Here is a 22,645-nt window from a genome sequence, read left to right as displayed (position 1 = left end):
CTCCCTGGTAAAGTCCTGTTGGACCAGTCCATATACCTCCCTGGTAAAGTCCTGTTGGACCAGTCCAGATACCTCCCTGGTAAAGTCCTGTTGGACCAGTCCAGATACCTCCCTGGTAAAGTCCTGTTGGACCAGTCCAGATACCTCCCTGGCAAAGTCCTGTTGGACCAGTCCAGATACCTCCCTGGTAAAGTCCTGTTGGACCAGTCCAGATACCTCCCTGGTAAAGTCCTGTTGGACCAGTCCATATACCTCCCTGGTAAAGTCCTGTTGGACCAGTCCATATACCTCCCTGGTAAAGTCCTGTTGGACCAGTCCAGATACCTCCCTGGTAAAGTCCTGTTGGACCAGTCCAGATACCTCCCTGGTAAAGTCCTGTTGGACCAGTCCAGATACCTCCCTGGCAAAGTCCTGTTGGACCAGTCCAGATACCTCCCTGGTAAAGTCCTGTTGGACCAGTCCAGATACCTCCCTGGTAAAGTCCTGTTGAACCAGTCCAGATACCTCCCTGGTAAAGTCCTGTTGGACCAGTCCAGATACCTCCCTGGTAAAGTCCTGTTGAACCAGTCCAGATACCTCCCTGGTAAAGTCCTGTTGAACTGATACCTGGACCAGTCCAGATACCTCCCTGGTAAAGTCCTGTTGGACCAGTCCAGATACCTCCCTGGTAAAGTCCTGTTGGACCAGTCCAAATACCTCCCTAGTAAAGTCCTGTTGAACCAGTCCAGATACCTCCCTGGTAAAGTCCTGTTGAACTGATACCTGGACCAGTCCAGATACCTCCCTGGTAAAGTCCTGTTGGACCAGTCCAGATACCTCCCTGGTAAAGTCCTGTTGGACCAGTCCAGATACCTCCCTGGTAAAGTCCTGTTGAACCAGTCCAGATACCTCCCTGGTAAAGTCCTGTTGGACCAGTCCAGATACCTCCCTGGTAAAGTCCTGTTGGACCAGTCCAGATACCTCCCTGGTAAAGTCCTGTTGAACCAGTCCAGATACCTCCCTGGTAAAGTCCTGTTGGACCAGTCCAGATACCTCCCTGGTAAAGTCCTGTTGGACCAGTCCAGATACCTCCCTGGTAAAGTCCTGTTGAACCAGTCCAGATACCTCCCTGGTAAAGTCCTGTTGAACTGATACCTGGACCAGTCCAGATACCTCCCTGGTAAAGTCCTGTTGGACCAGACCAGATACCTCCCTGGTAAAGTCCTGTTGGACCAGTCCAGATACCTCCCTGGTAAAGTCCTGTTGGACCAGTCCATATACCTCCCTGGTAAAGTCCTGTTGGACCAGTCCATATACCTCCCTGGTAAAGTCCTGTTGGACCAGTCCAGATACCTCCCTGGTAAAGTCCTGTTGGACCAGTCCAGATACCTCCCTGGTAAAGTCCTGTTGGACCAGTCCAGATACCTCCCTGGCAAAGTCCTGTTGGACCAGTCCAGATACCTCCCTGGTAAAGTCCTGTTGGACCAGTCCAGATACCTCCCTGGTAAAGTCCTGTTGGACCAGTCCATATACCTCCCTGGTAAAGTCCTGTTGGACCAGTCCATATACCTCCCTGGTAAAGTCCTGTTGGACCAGTCCAGATACCTCCCTGGTAAAGTCCTGTTGGACCAGTCCAGATACCTCCCTGGTAAAGTCCTGTTGGACCAGTCCAGATACCTCCCTGGCAAAGTCCTGTTGGACCAGTCCAGATACCTCCCTGGTAAAGTCCTGTTGGACCAGTCCAGATACCTCCCTGGTAAAGTCCTGTTGAACCAGTCCAGATACCTCCCTGGTAAAGTCCTGTTGGACCAGTCCAGATACCTCCCTGGTAAAGTCCTGTTGAACCAGTCCAGATACCTCCCTGGTAAAGTCCTGTTGAACTGATACCTGGACCAGTCCAGATACCTCCCTGGTAAAGTCCTGTTGGACCAGTCCAGATACCTCCCTGGTAAAGTCCTGTTGGACCAGTCCAAATACCTCCCTAGTAAAGTCCTGTTGAACCAGTCCAGATACCTCCCTGGTAAAGTCCTGTTGAACTGATACCTGGACCAGTCCAGATACCTCCCTGGTAAAGTCCTGTTGGACCAGTCCAGATACCTCCCTGGTAAAGTCCTGTTGGACCAGTCCAGATACCTCCCTGGTAAAGTCCTGTTGAACCAGTCCAGATACCTCCCTGGTAAAGTCCTGTTGGACCAGTCCAGATACCTCCCTGGTAAAGTCCTGTTGGACCAGTCCAGATACCTCCCTGGTAAAGTCCTGTTGAACCAGTCCAGATACCTCCCTGGTAAAGTCCTGTTGGACCAGTCCAGATACCTCCCTGGTAAAGTCCTGTTGGACCAGTCCAGATACCTCCCTGGTAAAGTCCTGTTGGACCAGTCCAGATACCTCCCTGGTAAAGTCCTGTTGAACCAGTCCAGATACCTCCCTGGTAAAGTCCTGTTGGACCAGTCCAGATACCTCCCTGGTAAAGTCCTGTTGGACCAGTCCAGATACCTCCCTGGTAAAGTCCTGTTGAACCAGTCCAGATACCTCCCTGGTAAAGTCCTGTTGGACCAGTCCAGATACCTCCCTGGTAAAGTCCTGTTGAACCAGTCCAGATACCTCCCTGGTAAAGTCCTGTTGGACCAGTCCAGATACCTCCCTGGTAAAGTCCTGTTGGACCAGTCCAGATACCTCCCTGGTAAAGTCCTGTTGAACTGATACCTGGACCAGTCCAGATACCTCCCTGGTAAAGTCCTGTTGAACCAGTCCAGATACCTCCCTGGTAAAGTCCTGTTTTACCAGTCCAGATACCTCCCTGGTAAAGTCCTGTTGGACCAGTCCAGATACCTCCCTGGTAAAGTCCTGTTGGACCAGTCCAGATACCTCCCTGGTAAAGTCCTGTTGAACTGATACCTGGACCAGTCCAGATACCTCCCTGGTAAAGTCCTGTTGGACCAGTCCAGATACCTCCCTGGTAAAGTCCTGTTGAACCAGTCCAGATACCTCCCTGGTAAAGTCCTGTTGAACTGATACCTGGACCAGTCCAGATACCTCCCTGGTAAAGTCCTGTTGGACCAGTCCAGATACCTCCCTGGTAAAGTCCTGTTGGACCAGTCCAGATACCTCCCTGGTAAAGTCCTGTTGAACCAGTCCAGATACCTCCCTGGTAAAGTCCTGTTGGACCAGTCCAGATACCTCCCTGGTAAAGTCCTGTTGAACCAGTCCAGATACCTCCCTGGTAAAGTCCTGTTGGACCAGTCCAGATACCTCCCTGGTAAAGTCCTGTTGGACCAGTCCAGATACCTCCCTGGTAAAGTCCTGTTGGACCAGTCCAGATACCTCCCTGGTAAAGTCCTGTTGGACCAGTCCAGATACCTCCCTGGTAAAGTCCTGTTGGACCAGTCCAGATACCTCCCTGGTAAAGTCCTGTTGAACTGATACCTGGACCAGTCCAGATACCTCCCTGGTAAAGTCCTGTTGAACCAGTCCAGATACCTCCCTGGTAAAGTCCTGTTGGACCAGTCCAGATACCTCCCTGGTAAAGTCCTGTTGAACCAGTCCAGATACCTCCCTGGTAAAGTCCTGTTGAACTGATACCTGGACCAGTCCAGATACCTCCCTGGTAAAGTCCTGTTGGACCAGTCCAGATACCTCCCTGGTAAAGTCCTGTTGAACTGATACCTGGACCAGTCCAGATACCTCCCTGGTAAAGTCCTGTTGGACCAGTCCAGATACCTCCCTGGTAAAGTCCTGTTGAACCAGTCCAGATACCTCCCTGGTAAAGTCCTGTTGAACTGATACCTGGACCAGTCCAGATACCTCCCTGGTAAAGTCCTGTTGGACCAGTCCAGATACCTCCCTGGTAAAGTCCTGTTGGACCAGTCCAGATACCTCCCTGGTAAAGTCCTGTTGAACCAGTCCAGATACCTCCCTGGTAAAGTCCTGTTGGACCAGTCCAGATACCTCCCTGGTAAAGTCCTGTTGAACCAGTCCAGATACCTCCCTGGTAAAGTCCTGTTGGACCAGTCCAGATACCTCCCTGGTAAAGTCCTGTTGGACCAGTCCAGATACCTCCCTGGTAAAGTCCTGTTGGACCAGTCCAGATACCTCCCTGGTAAAGTCCTGTTGGACCAGTCCAGATACCTCCCTGGTAAAGTCCTGTTGGACCAGTCCAGATACCTCCCTGGTAAAGTCCTGTTGGACCAGTCCAGATACCTCCCTGGTAAAGTCCTGTTGAACTGATACCTGGACCAGTCCAGATACCTCCCTGGTAAAGTCCTGTTGAACCAGTCCAGATACCTCCCTGGTAAAGTCCTGTTGGACCAGTCCAGATACCTCCCTGGTAAAGTCCTGTTGAACCAGTCCAGATACCTCCCTGGTAAAGTCCTGTTGAACTGATACCTGGACCAGTCCAGATACCTCCCTGGTAAAGTCCTGTTGGACCAGACCAGATACCTCCCTGGTAAAGTCCTGTTGGACCAGTCCAGATACCTCCCTGGTAAAGTCCTGTTGGACCAGTCCAGATACCTCCCTGGTAAAGTCCTGTTGGACCAGTCCAGATACCTCCCTGGTAAAGTCCTGTTGGACCAGTCCAGATACCTCCCTGGTAAAGTCCTGTTGGACCAGTCCAGATACCTCCCTGGTAAAGTCCTGTTGAACTGATACCTGGACCAGTCCAGATACCTCCCTGGTAAAGTCCTGTTGAACCAGTCCAGATACCTCCCTGGTAAAGTCCTGTTGGACCAGTCCAGATACCTCCCTGGTAAAGTCCTGTTGAACCAGTCCAGATACCTCCCTGGTAAAGTCCTGTTGAACTGATACCTGGACCAGTCCAGATACCTCCCTGGTAAAGTCCTGTTGGACCAGACCAGATACCTCCCTGGTAAAGTCCTGTTGGACCAGTCCAGATACCTCCCTGGTAAAGTCATGTTGGACCAGACCAGATACCTCCCTGGTAAAGTCCTGTTGGACCAGTCCAGATACCTCCCTGGTAAAGTCCTGTTGGACCAGTCCAGATACCTCCCTGGTAAAGTCCTGTTGGACCAGTCCATATACCTCCCTGGTAAAGTCCTGTTGGACCAGTCCAGATCACTCCCTGGTAAAGTACTGTTGGACCAGTCCAGATACCTCCCTGGTAAAGTCCTGTTGGACCAGTCCAGATACCTCCCTGGTAAAGTCCTGTTGGACCAGTCCAGATACCTCCCTGGTAAAGTCCTGTTGGACCAGTCCAGATACCTCCCTGGTAAAGTCCTGTTGGACCAGTCCAGATACCTCCCTGGTAAAGTCCTGTTGGACCAGTCCAGATACCTCCCTGGTAAAGTCCTGTTGGACCAGTCCATATACCTCCCTGGTAAAGTCCTGTTGGACCAGTCCAGATCACTCCCTGGTAAAGTCCTGTTGGACCAGTCCAGATACCTCCCTGGTAAAGTCCTGTTGGACCAGTCCAGATACCTCCCTGGTAAAGTCCTGTTGGACCAGTCCAGATACCTCCCTGGTAAAGTCCTGTTGGACCAGTCCAGATACCTCCCTGGTAAAGTCCTGTTGGACCAGTCCAGATACCTCCCTGGTAAAGTCCTGTTGAACCAGTCCAGATACCTCCCTGGTAAAGTCCTGTTGGACCAGTCCAGATACCTCCCTGGTAAAGTCCTGTTGAACCAGTCCAGATACCTCCCTGGTAAAGTCCTGTTGAACTGATACCTGGACCAGTCCAGATACCTCCCTGGTAAAGTCCTGTTGGACCAGTCCAGATACCTCCCTGGTAAAGTCCTGTTGGACCAGTCCAGATACCTCCCTGGTAAAGTCCTGTTGAACCAGTCCAGATACCTCCCTGGTAAAGTCCTGTTGAACCAGTCCAGATCACTCCCTGGTAAAGTCCTGTTGGACCAGTCCAGATACCTCCCTGGTAAAGTCCTGTTGGACCAGTCCAGATACCTCCCTGGTAAAGTCCTGTTGGACCAGTCCAGATACCTCCCTGGTAAAGTCCTGTTGGACCAGTCCAGATACCTCCCTGGTAAAGTCCTGTTGGACCAGTCCAGATACCTCCCTGGTAAAGTCCTGTTGAACCAGTCCAGATACCTCCCTGGTAAAGTCCTGTTGGACCAGTCCAGATACCTCCCTGGTAAAGTCCTGTTGAACCAGTCCAGATACCTCCCTGGTAAAGTCCTGTTGAACTGATACCTGGACCAGTCCAGATACCTCCCTGGTAAAGTCCTGTTGGACCAGTCCAGATACCTCCCTGGTAAAGTCCTGTTGGACCAGTCCAGATACCTCCCTGGTAAAGTCCTGTTGAACCAGTCCAGATACCTCCCTGGTAAAGTCCTGTTGGACCAGTCCAGATACCTCCCTGGTAAAGTCCTGTTGGACCAGTCCAGATACCTCCCTGGTAAAGTCCTGTTGGACCAGTCCAGATACCTCCCTGGTAAAGTCCTGTTGAACCAGTCCAGATACCTCCCTGGTAAAGTCCTGTTGGACCAGTCCAGATACCTCCCTGGTAAAGTCCTGTTGGACCAGTCCAGATACCTCCCTGGTAAAGTCCTGTTGGACCAGTCCAGATACCTCCCTGGTAAAGTCCTGTTGGACCAGTCCAGATACCTCCCTGGTAAAGTCCTGTTGAACTGATACCTGGACCAGTCCAGATACCTCCCTGGTAAAGTCCTGTTGGACCAGTCCAGATACCTCCCTGGTAAAGTCCTGTTGAACCAGTCCAGATACCTCCCTGGTAAAGTCCTGTTGAACTGATACCTGGACCAGTCCAGATACCTCCCTGGTAAAGTCCTGTTGGACCAGTCCAGATACCTCCCTGGTAAAGTCCTGTTGGACCAGTCCAGATACCTCCCTGGTAAAGTCCTGTTGAACCAGTCCAGATACCTCCCTGGTAAAGTCCTGTTGAACCAGTCCAGATACCTCCCTGGTAAAGTCCTGTTGGACCAGTCCAGATACCTCCCTGGTAAAGTCCTGTTGAACCAGTCCAGATACCTCCCTGGTAAAGTCCTGTTGGACCAGTCCAGATACCTCCCTGGTAAAGTCCTGTTGGACCAGTCCAGATACCTCCCTGGTAAAGTCCTGTTGGACCAGTCCAGATACCTCCCTGGTAAAGTCCTGTTGGACCAGTCCAGATACCTCCCTGGTAAAGTCCTGTTGAACCAGTCCAGATACCTCCCTGGTAAAGTCCTGTTGGACCAGTCCAGATACCTCCCTGGTAAAGTCCTGTTGAACCAGTCCAGATACCTCCCTGGTAAAGTCCTGTTGAACTGATACCTGGACCAGTCCAGATACCTCCCTGGTAAAGTCCTGTTGGACCAGTCCAGATACCTCCCTGGTAAAGTCCTGTTGGACCAGTCCAGATACCTCCCTGGTAAAGTCCTGTTGAACCAGTCCAGATACCTCCCTGGTAAAGTCCTGTTGGACCAGTCCAGATACCTCCCTGGTAAAGTCCTGTTGGACCAGTCCAGATACCTCCCTGGTAAAGTCCTGTTGGACCAGTCCAGATACCTCCCTGGTAAAGTCCTGTTGAACCAGTCCAGATACCTCCCTGGTAAAGTCCTGTTGGACCAGTCCAGATACCTCCCTGGTAAAGTCCTGTTGGACCAGTCCAGATACCTCCCTGGTAAAGTCCTGTTGGACCAGTCCAGATACCTCCCTGGTAAAGTCCTGTTGGACCAGTCCAGATACCTCCCTGGTAAAGTCCTGTTGGACCAGTCCAGATACCTCCCTGGTAAAGTCCTGTTGAACTGATACCTGGACCAGTCCAGATACCTCCCTGGTAAAGTCCTGTTGGACCAGTCCAGATACCTCCCTGGTAAAGTCCTGTTGAACCAGTCCAGATACCTCCCTGGTAAAGTCCTGTTGAACTGATACCTGGACCAGTCCAGATACCTCCCTGGTAAAGTCCTGTTGGACCAGTCCAGATACCTCCCTGGTAAAGTCCTGTTGGACCAGTCCAGATACCTCCCTGGTAAAGTCCTGTTGAACCAGTCCAGATACCTCCCTGGTAAAGTCCTGTTGAACCAGTCCAGATACCTCCCTGGTAAAGTCCTGTTGGACCAGTCCAGATACCTCCCTGGTAAAGTCCTGTTGAACCAGTCCAGATACCTCCCTGGTAAAGTCCTGTTGGACCAGTCCAGATACCTCCCTGGTAAAGTCCTGTTGGACCAGTCCAGATACCTCCCTGGTAAAGTCCTGTTGGACCAGTCCAGATACCTCCCTGGTAAAGTCCTGTTGGACCAGTCCAGATACCTCCCTGGTAAAGTCCTGTTGGACCAGTCCAGATACCTCCCTGGTAAAGTCCTGTTGGACCAGTCCAGATACCTCCCTGGTAAAGTCCTGTTGGACCAGTCCAGATACCTCCCTGGTAAAGTCCTGTTGGACCAGTCCAGATACCTCCCTGGTAAAGTCCTGTTGGACCAGTCCAGATACCTCCCTGGTAAAGTCCTGTTGAACTGATACCTGGACCAGTCCAGATACCTCCCTGGTAAAGTCCTGTTGAACCAGTCCATATACCTCCCTGGTAAAGTCCTGTTGGACCAGTCCAGATACCTCCCTGGTAAAGTCCTGTTGAACCAGTCCAGATACCTCCCTGGTAAAGTCCTGTTGAACTGATACCTGGACCAGTCCAGATACCTCCCTGGTAAAGTCCTGTTGGACCAGACCAGATACCTCCCTGGTAAAGTCCTGTTGGACCAGTCCAGATACCTCCCTGGTAAAGTCATGTTGGACCAGACCAGATACCTCCCTGGTAAAGTCCTGTTGGACCAGTCCAGATACCTCCCTGGTAAAGTCCTGTTGGACCAGTCCAGATACCTCCCTGGTAAAGTCCTGTTGGACCAGTCCAGATACCTCCCTGGTAAAGTCCTGTTGGACCAGTCCAGATACCTCCCTGGTAAAGTCCTGTTGGACCAGTCCAGATACCTCCCTGGTAAAGTCCTGTTGGACCAGTCCAGATACCTCCCTGGTAAAGTCCTGTTGGACCAGTCCAGATACCTCCCTGGTAAAGTCCTGTTGGACCAGTCCAGATACCTCCCTGGTAAAGTCCTGTTGGACCAGTCCAGATACCTCCCTGGTAAAGTCCTGTTGGACCAGTCCAGATACCTCCCTGGTAAAGTCCTGTTGGACCAGTCCAGATACCTCCCTGGTAAAGTCCTGTTGGACCAGTCCAGATACCTCCCTGGTAAAGTCCTGTTGGACCAGTCCAGATACCTCCCTGGTAAAGTCCTGTTGGACCAGTCCAGATACCTCCCTGGTAAAGTCCTGTTGGACCAGTCCAGATACCTCCCTGGTAAAGTCCTGTTGGACCAGTCCAGATACCTCCCTGGTAAAGTCCTGTTGGACCAGTCCAGATACCTCCCTGGTAAAGTCCTGTTGGACCAGTCCAGATACCTCCCTGGTAAAGTCCTGTTGGACCAGTCCAGATACCTCCCTGGTAAAGTCCTGTTGGACCAGTCCAGATACCTCCCTGGTAAAGTCCTGTTGGACCAGTCCAGATACCTCCCTGGTAAAGTCCTGTTGGACCAGTCCAGATACCTCCCTGGTAAAGTCCTGTTGAACTGATACCTGGACCAGTCCAGATACCTCCCTGGTAAAGTCCTGTTGGACCAGTCCAGATACCTCCCTGGTAAAGTCCTGTTGAACCAGTCCAGATACCTCCCTGGTAAAGTCCTGTTGAACTGATACCTGGACCAGTCCAGATACCTCCCTGGTAAAGTCCTGTTGGACCAGTCCAGATACCTCCCTGGTAAAGTCCTGTTGGACCAGTCCAGATACCTCCCTGGTAAAGTCCTGTTGAACCAGTCCAGATACCTCCCTGGTAAAGTCCTGTTGAACCAGTCCAGATACCTCCCTGGTAAAGTCCTGTTGGACCAGTCCAGATACCTCCCTGGTAAAGTCCTGTTGGACCAGTCCAGATACCTCCCTGGTAAAGTCCTGTTGGACCAGTCCAGATACCTCCCTGGTAAAGTCCTGTTGGACCAGTCCAGATACCTCCCTGGTAAAGTCCTGTTGGACCAGTCCAGATACCTCCCTGGTAAAGTCCTGTTGGACCAGTCCAGATACCTCCCTGGTAAAGTCCTGTTGGACCAGTCCAGATACCTCCCTGGTAAAGTCCTGTTGAACCAGTCCAGATACCTCCCTGGTAAAGTCCTGTTGAACCAGTCCAGATACCTCCCTGGTAAAGTCCTGTTGGACCAGTCCAGATACCTCCCTGGTAAAGTCCTGTTGGACCAGTCCAGATACCTCCCTGGTAAAGTCCTGTTGAACTGATACCTGGACCAGTCCAGATACCTCCCTGGTAAAGTCCTGTTGAACCAGTCCATATACCTCCCTGGTAAAGTCCTGTTGGACCAGTCCAGATACCTCCCTGGTAAAGTGCTGTTGAACCAGTCCAGATACCTCCCTGGTAAAGTCCTGTTGAACTGATACCTGGACCAGTCCAGATACCTCCCTGGTAAAGTCCTGTTGGACCAGACCAGATACCTCCCTGGTAAAGTCCTGTTGGACCAGTCCAGATACCTCCCTGGTAAAGTCATGTTGGACCAGACCAGATACCTCCCTGGTAAAGTCCTGTTGGACCAGTCCAGATACCTCCCTGGTAAAGTCCTGTTGGACCAGTCCAGATACCTCCCTGGTAAAGTCCTGTTGGACCAGTCCATATACCTCCCTGGTAAAGTCCTGTTGGACCAGTCCAGATACCTCCCTGGTAAAGTCCTGTTGGACCAGTCCAGATACCTCCCTGGTAAAGTCCTGTTGGACCAGTCCAGATACCTCCCTGGTAAAGTCCTGTTGGACCAGTCCAGATACCTCCCTGGTAAAGTCCTGTTGGACCAGTCCAGATACCTCCCTGGTAAAGTCCTGTTGGACCAGTCCAGATACCTCCCTGGTAAAGTCCTGTTGGACCAGTCCAGATACCTCCCTGGTAAAGTCCTGTTGGACCAGTCCAGATACCTCCCTGGTAAAGTCCTGTTGGACCAGTCCAGATACCTCCCTGGTAAAGTCCTGTTGGACCAGTCCAGATACCTCCCTGGTAAAGTCCTGTTGGACCAGTCCAGATACCTCCCTGGTAAAGTCCTGTTGGACCAGTCCAGATACCTCCCTGGTAAAGTCCTGTTGAACCAGTCCAGATACCTCCCTGGTAAAGTCCTGTTGGACCAGTCCAGATACCTCCCTGGTAAAGTCCTGTTGAACCAGTCCAGATACCTCCCTGGTAAAGTCCTGTTGAACTGATACCTGGACCAGTCCAGATACCTCCCTGGTAAAGTCCTGTTGGACCAGTCCAGATACCTCCCTGGTAAAGTCCTGTTGGACCAGTCCAGATACCTCCCTGGTAAAGTCCTGTTGAACCAGTCCAGATACCTCCCTGGTAAAGTCCTGTTGGACCAGTCCAGATACCTCCCTGGTAAAGTCCTGTTGGACCAGTCCAGATACCTCCCTGGTAAAGTCCTGTTGGACCAGTCCAGATACCTCCCTGGTAAAGTCCTGTTGAACCAGTCCAGATACCTCCCTGGTAAAGTCCTGTTGGACCAGTCCAGATACCTCCCTGGTAAAGTCCTGTTGGACCAGTCCAGATACCTCCCTGGTAAAGTCCTGTTGGACCAGTCCAGATACCTCCCTGGTAAAGTCCTGTTGGACCAGTCCAGATACCTCCCTGGTAAAGTCCTGTTGGACCAGTCCAGATACCTCCCTGGTAAAGTCCTGTTGAACTGATACCTGGACCAGTCCAGATACCTCCCTGGTAAAGTCCTGTTGGACCTGTCCAGATACCTCCCTGGTAAAGTCCTGTTGAACCAGTCCAGATACCTCCCTGGTAAAGTCCTGTTGAACCAGTCCAGATACCTCCCTGGTAAAGTCCTGTTGGACCAGTCCAGATACCTCCCTGGTAAAGTCCTGTTGGACCAGTCCAGATACCTCCCTGGTAAAGTCCTGTTGAACCAGTCCAGATACCTCCCTGGTAAAGTCCTGTTGAACCAGTCCAGATACCTCCCTGGTAAAGTCCTGTTGGACCAGTCCAGATACCTCCCTGGTAAAGTCCTGTTGAACCAGTCCAGATACCTCCCTGGTAAAGTCCTGTTGGACCAGTCCAGATACCTCCCTGGTAAAGTCCTGTTGGACCAGTCCAGATACCTCCCTGGTAAAGTCCTGTTGGACCAGTCCAGATACCTCCCTGGTAAAGTCCTGTTGGACCAGTCCAGATACCTCCCTGGTAAAGTCCTGTTGGACCAGTCCAGATACCTCCCTGGTAAAGTCCTGTTGGACCAGTCCAGATACCTCCCTGGTAAAGTCCTGTTGAACCAGTCCAGATACCTCCCTGGTAAAGTCCTGTTGGACCAGTCCAGATACCTCCCTGGTAAAGTCCTGTTGGACCAGTCCAGATACCTCCCTGGTAAAGTCCTGTTGAACTGATACCTGGACCAGTCCAGATACCTCCCTGGTAAAGTCCTGTTGAACCAGTCCATATACCTCCCTGGTAAAGTCCTGTTGGACCAGTCCAGATACCTCCCTGGTAAAGTGCTGTTGAACCAGTCCAGATACCTCCCTGGTAAAGTCCTGTTGAACTGATACCTGGACCAGTCCAGATACCTCCCTGGTAAAGTCCTGTTGGACCAGACCAGATACCTCCCTGGTAAAGTCCTGTTGGACCAGTCCAGATACCTCCCTGGTAAAGTCATGTTGGACCAGACCAGATACCTCCCTGGTAAAGTCCTGTTGGACCAGTCCAGATACCTCCCTGGTAAAGTCCTGTTGGACCAGTCCAGATACCTCCCTGGTAAAGTCCTGTTGGACCAGTCCATATACCTCCCTGGTAAAGTCCTGTTGGACCAGTCCATATACCTCCCTGGTAAAGTCCTGTTGGACCAGTCCAGATACCTCCCTGGTAAAGTCCTGTTGGACCAGTCCAGATACCTCCCTGGTAAAGTCCTGTTGGACCAGTCCAGATACCTCCCTGGTAAAGTCCTGTTGGACCAGTCCAGATACCTCCCTGGTAAAGTCCTGTTGGACCAGTCCAGATACCTCCCTGGTAAAGTCCTGTTGGACCAGTCCAGATACCTCCCTGGTAAAGTCCTGTTGGACCAGTCCAGATACCTCCCTGGTAAAGTCCTGTTGGACCAGTCCAGATACCTCCCTGGTAAAGTCCTGTTGGACCAGTCCAGATACCTCCCTGGTAAAGTCCTGTTGAACCAGTCCAGATACCTCCCTGGTAAAGTCCTGTTGGACCAGTCCAGATACCTCCCTGGTAAAGTCCTGTTGAACCAGTCCAGATACCTCCCTGGTAAAGTCCTGTTGAACTGATACCTGGACCAGTCCAGATACCTCCCTGGTAAAGTCCTGTTGGACCAGTCCAGATACCTCCCTGGTAAAGTCCTGTTGAACCAGTCCAGATACCTCCCTGGTAAAGTCCTGTTGGACCAGTCCAGATACCTCCCTGGTAAAGTCCTGTTGGACCAGTCCAGATACCTCCCTGGTAAAGTCCTGTTGGACCAGTCCAGATACCTCCCTGGTAAAGTCCTGTTGGACCAGTCCAAATACCTCCCTAGTAAAGTCCTGTTGAACCAGTCCAGATACCTCCCTGGTAAAGTCCTGTTGAACTGATACCTGGACCAGTCCAGATACCTCCCTGGTAAAGTCCTGTTGGACCAGTCCAGATACCTCCCTGGTAAAGTCCTGTTGGACCAGTCCAGATACCTCCCTGGTAAAGTCCTGTTGAACCAGTCCAGATACCTCCCTGGTAAAGTCCTGTTGGACCAGTCCAGATACCTCCCTGGTAAAGTCCTGTTGGACCAGTCCAGATACCTCCCTGGTAAAGTCCTGTTGAACCAGTCCAGATACCTCCCTGGTAAAGTCCTGTTGGACCAGTCCAGATACCTCCCTGGTAAAGTCCTGTTGGACCAGTCCAGATACCTCCCTGGTAAAGTCCTGTTGAACCAGTCCAGATACCTCCCTGGTAAAGTCCTGTTGGACCAGTCCAGATACCTCCCTGGTAAAGTCCTGTTGAACCAGTCCAGATACCTCCCTGGTAAAGTCCTGTTGGACCAGTCCAGATACCTCCCTGGTAAAGTCCTGTTGAACCAGTCCAGATACCTCCCTGGTAAAGTCCTGTTGGACCAGTCCAGATACCTCCCTGGTAAAGTCCTGTTGAACCAGTCCAGATACCTCCCTGGTAAAGTCCTGTTGGACCAGTCCAGATACCTCCCTGGTAAAGTCCTGTTGGACCAGTCCAGATACCTCCCTGGTAAAGTCCTGTTGAACTGATACCTGGACCAGTCCAGATACCTCCCTGGTAAAGTCCTGTTGAACCAGTCCAGATACCTCCCTGGTAAAGTCCTGTTTTACCAGTCCAGATACCTCCCTGGTAAAGTCCTGTTGGACCAGTCCAGATACCTCCCTGGTAAAGTCCTGTTGAACTGATACCTGGACCAGTCCAGATACCTCCCTGGTAAAGTCCTGTTGGACCAGTCCAGATACCTCCCTGGTAAAGTCCTGTTGAACCAGTCCAGATACCTCCCTGGTAAAGTCCTGTTGAACTGATACCTGGACCAGTCCAGATACCTCCCTGGTAAAGTCCTGTTGGACCAGTCCAGATACCTCCCTGGTAAAGTCCTGTTGGACCAGTCCAGATACCTCCCTGGTAAAGTCCTGTTGAACCAGTCCAGATACCTCCCTGGTAAAGTCCTGTTGGACCAGTCCAGATACCTCCCTGGTAAAGTCCTGTTGAACCAGTCCAGATACCTCCCTGGTAAAGTCCTGTTGGACCAGTCCAGATACCTCCCTGGTAAAGTCCTGTTGGACCAGTCCAGATACCTCCCTGGTAAAGTCCTGTTGGACCAGTCCAGATACCTCCCTGGTAAAGTCCTGTTGGACCAGTCCAGATACCTCCCTGGTAAAGTCCTGTTGGACCAGTCCAGATACCTCCCTGGTAAAGTCCTGTTGAACTGATACCTGGACCAGTCCAGATACCTCCCTGGTAAAGTCCTGTTGAACCAGTCCAGATACCTCCCTGGTAAAGTCCTGTTGGACCAGTCCAGATACCTCCCTGGTAAAGTCCTGTTGAACCAGTCCAGATACCTCCCTGGTAAAGTCCTGTTGAACTGATACCTGGACCAGTCCAGATACCTCCCTGGTAAAGTCCTGTTGGACCAGACCAGATACCTCCCTGGTAAAGTCCTGTTGGACCAGTCCAGATACCTCCCTGGTAAAGTCCTGTTGGACCAGTCCAGATACCTCCCTGGTAAAGTCCTGTTGGACCAGTCCAGATACCTCCCTGGTAAAGTCCTGTTGGACCAGTCCAGATACCTCCCTGGTAAAGTCCTGTTGGACCAGTCCAGATACCTCCCTGGTAAAGTCCTGTTGAACTGATACCTGGACCAGTCCAGATACCTCCCTGGTAAAGTCCTGTTGAACCAGTCCAGATACCTCCCTGGTAAAGTCCTGTTGGACCAGTCCAGATACCTCCCTGGTAAAGTCCTGTTGAACCAGTCCAGATACCTCCCTGGTAAAGTCCTGTTGAACTGATACCTGGACCAGTCCAGATACCTCCCTGGTAAAGTCCTGTTGGACCAGACCAGATACCTCCCTGGTAAAGTCCTGTTGGACCAGTCCAGATACCTCCCTGGTAAAGTCATGTTGGACCAGACCAGATACCTCCCTGGTAAAGTCCTGTTGGACCAGTCCAGATACCTCCCTGGTAAAGTCCTGTTGGACCAGTCCAGATACCTCCCTGGTAAAGTCCTGTTGGACCAGTCCATATACCTCCCTGGTAAAGTCCTGTTGGACCAGTCCAGATCACTCCCTGGTAAAGTCCTGTTGGACCAGTCCAGATACCTCCCTGGTAAAGTCCTGTTGGACCAGTCCAGATACCTCCCTGGTAAAGTCCTGTTGGACCAGTCCAGATACCTCCCTGGTAAAGTCCTGTTGGACCAGTCCAGATACCTCCCTGGTAAAGTCCTGTTGGACCAGTCCAGATACCTCCCTGGTAAAGTCCTGTTGGACCAGTCCAGATACCTCCCTGGTAAAGTCCTGTTGGACCAGTCCATATACCTCCCTGGTAAAGTCCTGTTGGACCAGTCCAGATCACTCCCTGGTAAAGTCCTGTTGGACCAGTCCAGATACCTCCCTGGTAAAGTCCTGTTGGACCAGTCCAGATACCTCCCTGGTAAATTCCTGTTGGACCAGTCCAGATACCTCCCTGGTAAAGTCCTGTTGGACCAGTCCAGATACCTCCCTGGTAAAGTCCTGTTGAACCAGTCCAGATACCTCCCTGGTAAAGTCCTGTTGGACCAGTCCAGATACCTCCCTGGTAAAGTCCTGTTGAACCAGTCCAGATACCTCCCTGGTAAAGTCCTGTTGAACTGATACCTGGACCAGTCCAGATACCTCCCTGGTAAAGTCCTGTTGGACCAGTCCAGATACCTCCCTGGTAAAGTCCTGTTGAACCAGTCCAGATACCTCCCTGGTAAAGTCCTGTTGGACCAGTCCAGATACCTCCCTGGTAAAGTCCTGTTGGACCAGTCCAGATACCTCCCTGGTAAAGTCCTGTTGGACCAGTCCAGATACCTCCCTGGTAAAGTCCTGTTGGACCAGTCCAGATACCTCCCTGGTAAAGTCCTGTTGAACCAGTCCAGATACCTCCCTGGTAAAGTCCTGTTGGACCAGTCCAGATACCTCCCTGGTAAAGTCCTGTTGGACCAGTCCAGATACCTCCCTGGTAAAGTCCTGTTGGACCAGTCCAGATACCTCCCTGGTAAAGTCCTGTTGGACCAGTCCAGATACCTCCCTGGTAAAGTCCTGTTGGACCAGTCCAGATACCTCCCTGGTAAAGTCCTGTTGGACCAGTCCAGATACCTCCCTGGTAAAGTCCTGTTGGACCAGTCCAGATACCTCCCTGGTAAAGTCCTGTTGGACCAGTCCAGATACCTCCCTGGTAAAGTCCTGTTGGACCAGTCCAGATACCTCCCTGGTAAAGTCCTGTTGGACCAGTCCAGATACCTCCCTGGTAAAGTCCTGTTGGACCAGTCCAGATACCTCCCTGGTAAAGTCCTGTTGAACCAGTCCAGATACCTCCCTGGTAAAGTCCTGTTGGACCAGTCCAGATACCTCCCTGGTAAAGTCCTGTTGGACCAGTCCAGATACCTCCCTGGTAAAGTCCTGTTGAACCAGTCCAGTACCTCCCTGGTAAAGTCCTGTTGGACCAGTCCAGATACCTCCCTGGTAAAGTCCTGTTGGACCAGTCCAGATACCTCCCTGGTAAAGTCCTGTTGAACCAGTCCAGATACCTCCCTGGTAAAGTCCTGTTGAACTGATACCTGGACCAGTCCAGATACCTCCCTGGTAAAGTCCTGTTGGACCAGTCCAGATACCTCCCTGGTAAAGTCCTGTTGAACCAGTCCAGATACCTCCCTGGTAAAGTCCTGTTGAACTGATACCTGGACCAGTCCAGATACCTCCCTGGTAAAGTCCTGTTGGACCAGTCCAGATACCTCCCTGGTAAAGTCCTGTTGGACCAGTCCAGATACCTCCCTGGTAAAGTCCTGTTGAACCAGTCCAGATACCTCCCTGGTAAAGTCCTGTTGGACCAGTCCAGATACCTCCCTGGTAAAGTCCTGTTGAACCAGTCCAGATACCTCCCTGGTAAAGTCCTGTTGAACTGATTCCTGGACCAGTCCAGATACCTCCCTGGTAAAGTCCTGTTGGACCAGACCAGATACCTCCCTGGTAAAGTCCTGTTGGACCAGTCCAGATACCTCCCTGGTAAAGTCCTGTTGGACCAGACCAGATACCTCCCTGGTAAAGTCCTGTTGGACCAGTCCAGATACCTCCCTGGTAAAGTCCTGTTGGACCAGTCCAGATACCTCCCTGGTAAAGTCCTGTTGGACCAGTCCAGATACCTCCCTGGTAAAGTCCTGTTGGACCAGTCCAGATACCTCCCTGGTAAAGTCCTGTTGGACCAGTCCAGATACCTCCCTGGTAAAGTCCTGTTGGACCAGTCCAGATACCTCCCTGGTAAAGTCCTGTTGGACCAGTCCAGATACCTCCCTGGTAAAGTCCTGTTGGACCAGTCCAGATACCTCCCTGGTAAAGTCCTGTTGAACCAGTCCAGATACCTCCCTGGTAAAGTCCTGTTGAACTGATACCTGGACCAGTCCAGATACCTCCCTGGTAAAGTCCTGTTGGACCAGTCCAGATACCTCCCTGGTAAAGTCCTGTTGGACCAGTCCAGATACCTCCCTGGTAAAGTCCTGTTGAACCAGACCAGATACCTCCCTGGTAAAGTCCTGTTGGACCAGTCCAGATACCTCCCTGGTAAAGTCCTGTTGAACCAGACCAGATACCTCCCTGGTAAAGTCCTGTTGAACCAGTCCAGATACCTCCCTGGTAAAGTCCTGTTGGACCAGTCCAGATACCTCCCTGGTAAAGTCCTGTTGGACCAGTCCAGATACCTCCCTGGTAAAGTCCTGTTGGACCAGTCCAGATACCTCCCTAGTAAAGTCCTGTTGAACTGAAACCTGGACAAGTCCTGTGGTACTGAAACCTGGACCTCCCTGGTAAAGTCCTGTGGTACTGAAACCTTTAGGGTCCAGATATACTACATGACCAAAAGTATGTGGACAACTGCTCGTCGAACATTGCTGCGGTGACTTGCTTCCATTCAGCCACAAGAACATTAGTGAGGTCGGGCACTTATTTTGGACGATTAGGCCTGGCTCACAGTCAGCGTTCCAATTCATTCCAAAGGTGTTCGATGGGGTTGAGGTCAGGGCTCTGTGCAGGCCAGTCAAGTTCTTCCACACTGATCTCAACAAACCATTTCTGTATGGACCTCACTTTTGTGCACAGTGGCATTGTCATGCTGAAACAGGAAATGGTCTTCCCCAAACTGTTGCCACAAAGTTGGAATCACAGAATCATCTAGAATGTCATTGTATGCTGTAGTGTAAAGATTTCCCTTCACCGGAACTAAGAGAACTTGCCCAAACCATGAAAAACAGCCCCAGACCATTATTCCTCCTCCACCAAACTTTACAGTTGGCACTATACATTCGGAAAGGTAGCATTCTCCTGGCATCCGCCAAACTCAGAATCCTCCATCAAACTGCCAGGTGGTGAAGCGTGATTAATCACTCCAGAGAATGTGTTTCCACTGCTCCAGAATCCAATGGCAGCGAGCTTTACACCACTTGGTATTGCGCATGGTGATCTTAGGCTTATGCGCTGCTGGAGATCTATGGAAACCCATTTCATGAAGCTCCCAACGAACAGTTCTTGTGTTGACGTTGCTTCCAGAGGCAGTTTGGAACTCTGTAGTGAGTGTTGCAACCGAGGACAGACACATTTTTACGTGCTTCAGCACTCGGCGGTCCCGTTCTGTGAGCTTATGTGACCTACCACTTCGCTGGCTGAGCTGTTGTTGCTCCTAGATGTTTCCACTTCACAATAATATCACCTACAGTTGACCGGAGCAGCTCCTGCGTTTTCTTGGCTGTGTGCTTAGGGTCGTTGTGCTGTTGGAAGGTGAACTTTCACCCCAGTCTGAAGTCCTGAGCGCTCTGAGCAGGTTTTCATCAAGGGTCTCTCTCTACTTTGCTCCGTTCATCTTTCCCTCGATCCTGACTAATCTCCCAGTCCCTGCTGCGGAAAAACATCCCCACAGCATGATGCTGCCACCACCATGCTTCACTGTAGGGATGGTGCCAGGTTTCCTCCAGACGTGACACTTGGCATTCAGACCAAAGAGTTCAATCTTGGTTTCAGACCAGAGAATCTTGTTTCTCATTGTGTGAGAGTCCTTTTGGTGCCTTTTGGCAAACTTGAAGCGGGCTGTCATGTGCCTTTCACTGAGGTGTGGCTTCCATCTGGCCACTCTACCATAAAGGCCTGATGTGTGAGTGCTGCGGAGATGGTTGTCCTTCTGGAAAGTTCTCCCATCTCCACAGAGGAACTCTGGAGCTCTGTCAGAGTGACCATCGGGGTTCTTGGTCACCTCCCTGACCAAGGCCCTTCTCCCCCGATTACTCAGTTTGGCCAGACGGCCAGCTCTAGGAAGAGTCTTGGTGGTTCCAAACTTCTTCCATGTAAGAATGATGGAGGCCACTGTTTTTTGGGGCCTTCAATGCTGCAGATATTTTTTGGTACCCTTCCCCAGAGCTGTGCCTCGACACAATCATGTCTCGGAGCTCTACAGACAATTCCTTCGACCTCATGGCTTGGTTTTTGCTCTGACATGCACTGTCAACTGTGGGATCTTATATAGACAGGTGTGTGCCTGTCCAAATCATGTCCAATCAATTGAATTCACCACAGGTGGACTCCAATTAAGTTGTAGAAACACCAAGGACGATCAATGAAAACAGGATGCACCTGAGCTTAATTTAGAGTGTCATGGCAAAGGGTCTGAATAATTAAGGTATTTTTTTATACATTTGCAAAAATTTCAAAAAACCTGTTTTCACTTCGTCATTATGGGGGTTGTGTGTGTAGATTGATGTAAAAAAATAAAAAAATAAAAAAATATTTAATACATTTTAGAATAAGGCTGTAACATAACAAAATGTGGAAGAAGGGAAGGGGTCTGAATACTTTCCGAATGCACTGTAGGTACATCTCTGTTACCTGTCCTGTGCTCAACCAAGTCTCTCTCTCTGTCCTCTCTCTCTGTCCTCTCTCTCTGTCCTCCTCTGTCTCCTCTCTTTGTCCTCTCTCTCTCTGTCCTCTCTCTCTCTGTCGTCTCTCTCTCTCTCTGTCCTCTCTCTCTCTGTCGTCTCTCTCTCTCTCTGTCCTCTCTCTCTCTCTGTCGTCTCTCTCTGTCCTCTCTCCCTCGGTCTGTTCCAGGCGTGAACCCTAAGACCAACAAGAGCAGCTTTCTGACAAGCCAGCAGCAGCCTGGAAGGAGTGTGTGGGCCAACTCCTCTTTAACCAGGGCACAGGGAGCAGGACTGCCACTTACTAAAGGTTAAGAATCATTCTCTGCGGTAGCAGAGAGAACAGTCTATGACTAGGGTGGCTGCAGTCGTTGACAATCTTTAGGGCCTTCCTCTGACACCGCCTGGTATAGAGGTCCTGGATGGCAGGAAGCTTGGCCCTGGTGATGTACTGGGCCGTACGCACTACCCTCTGTAGTGCCTTGCGGTCGGAGGCAGAGCAGTTGCCATACCAGGCAGTGATGGAACGAGTCAGGATGCTCTCGATGGTGCAGCTGTAGAACCTTTTAATGAACCTAGTAATCTCGTATAGACTATTTAGAGAGTAGTTAATATTTCGTGGACAGACATAGTTTACGTGAGACTTTAGTTCTGCTTTTCGATTAGTGAATAGTTAATCTCATGTAGACTATATAGATTAGTGAATAGTTAATCTCATGTAGACTATATAGATTAGTGAATAGTTAATCTCATGTAGACTATATAGATTAGTGAATAGTTAATCTCATGTAGACTATATAGATTAGTGAATAGTTAATCTCATGTAGACTATATAGATTAGTGAATAGTTAGTCTCATATAGACTATATATATTAGTGAATAGTAATCTCATGTAGACTATATAGATTAGTGAATAGTAATCTCATGTAGACTATATATATTAGTGAATAGTTAGTATCATGTAGACTATATATATATTAATGAATAGTTAGTCTCATATAGACTTTAGTGAATAGTTAGTCTCATATAGACTTTAGTGAATAGTTAATCTCATATAGACTTTAGTGAATAGTTAGTCTCATACTAACTTTAGTGAATAGTTAGTCTCATATAGACTTTAGTGAATAGTTAATCTCATATAGACTTTAGTGAATAGTTAGTCTCATATAGACTATATAAATTAGTGAATAGTTAATCTCATATAGACTATATAGATTAGTGAATAGTTAATCTCATATAGACTATATAGATTAGTGAATAGTTAATGTCATATAGATTAGTGAATAGTTAGTCTCTGATTTGAGACATATAGGAATAGCTAACTGTAATATTCGTGCTGTTTGGTTTATTGATGTAGCAGAGTTAAAGAGGGGTTATTTATTTCCAGATAACTTCCTGAGTAACACCTACGACCCTGGCAGCGGTAGCAGTTACACGTCATCGTTTCAGACGGGATCAGCTGGACACAGGACCCATCACCTAGCAACCGTAGGAGGCAACTCCGCTAGTACGTCTCATCGCAACAGACCACACACACACACAGACAACACAACACACACACACACACACACACACACACACACACACACACACACACACACACACACACACACACCATAGTCATTCACCCTTCAGATGGTTTATGTACCATTTATTTACAGTATTCAATCAAACAACATCTACTCTATCTTCCATGTCTTTATTTCCTTAACTTCCTCTGTCTTTCTGAACTCTTTTCCTAGTTGACCTGAATGAGACTCCTGGGTTGTGTTGAGGAGACAGAATGAGACTCCTGGGTTGTGTTGAGGAGACAGAATGAGACTCCTGGGTTGTTTTGAGGAGACAGAATGAGACTCCTGGGTTGTGTCGAGGAGACAGAATGAGACTCCTGGGTTGTGTTGAGGAGACAGAATGAGACTCCTGGGTTGTGTCGAGGAGACAGAATGAGACTCCTGGGTTGTGTCGAGGAGACAGAATGAGACTCCTGGGTTGTGTCGAGGAGACAGAATGAGACTCCTGGGTTGTGTCGAGGAGACAGAATGAGACTCCTGGGTTGTGTCGAG

The 22,645-nt window shown here is 50.3% G+C and overlaps 1 pseudogene; it reads left to right on the top strand.

The window, feature by feature from the left end:
• Positions 1-22,645, top strand: part of LOC139560058 (serine/threonine-protein kinase MAK-like) — an 83,333-nt pseudogene that overhangs the window by 58,271 nt on the left and 2,417 nt on the right.

The sequence above is a fragment of the Salvelinus alpinus genome, chromosome 30 (genome assembly GCF_045679555.1).
Source record: "Salvelinus alpinus chromosome 30, SLU_Salpinus.1, whole genome shotgun sequence".
Lineage (NCBI taxonomy): Eukaryota > Metazoa > Chordata > Actinopteri > Salmoniformes > Salmonidae > Salvelinus > Salvelinus alpinus.
Note: the sequence above shows the minus strand (reverse complement) of the source record. Positions and strands in the feature narration are given on the sequence as shown.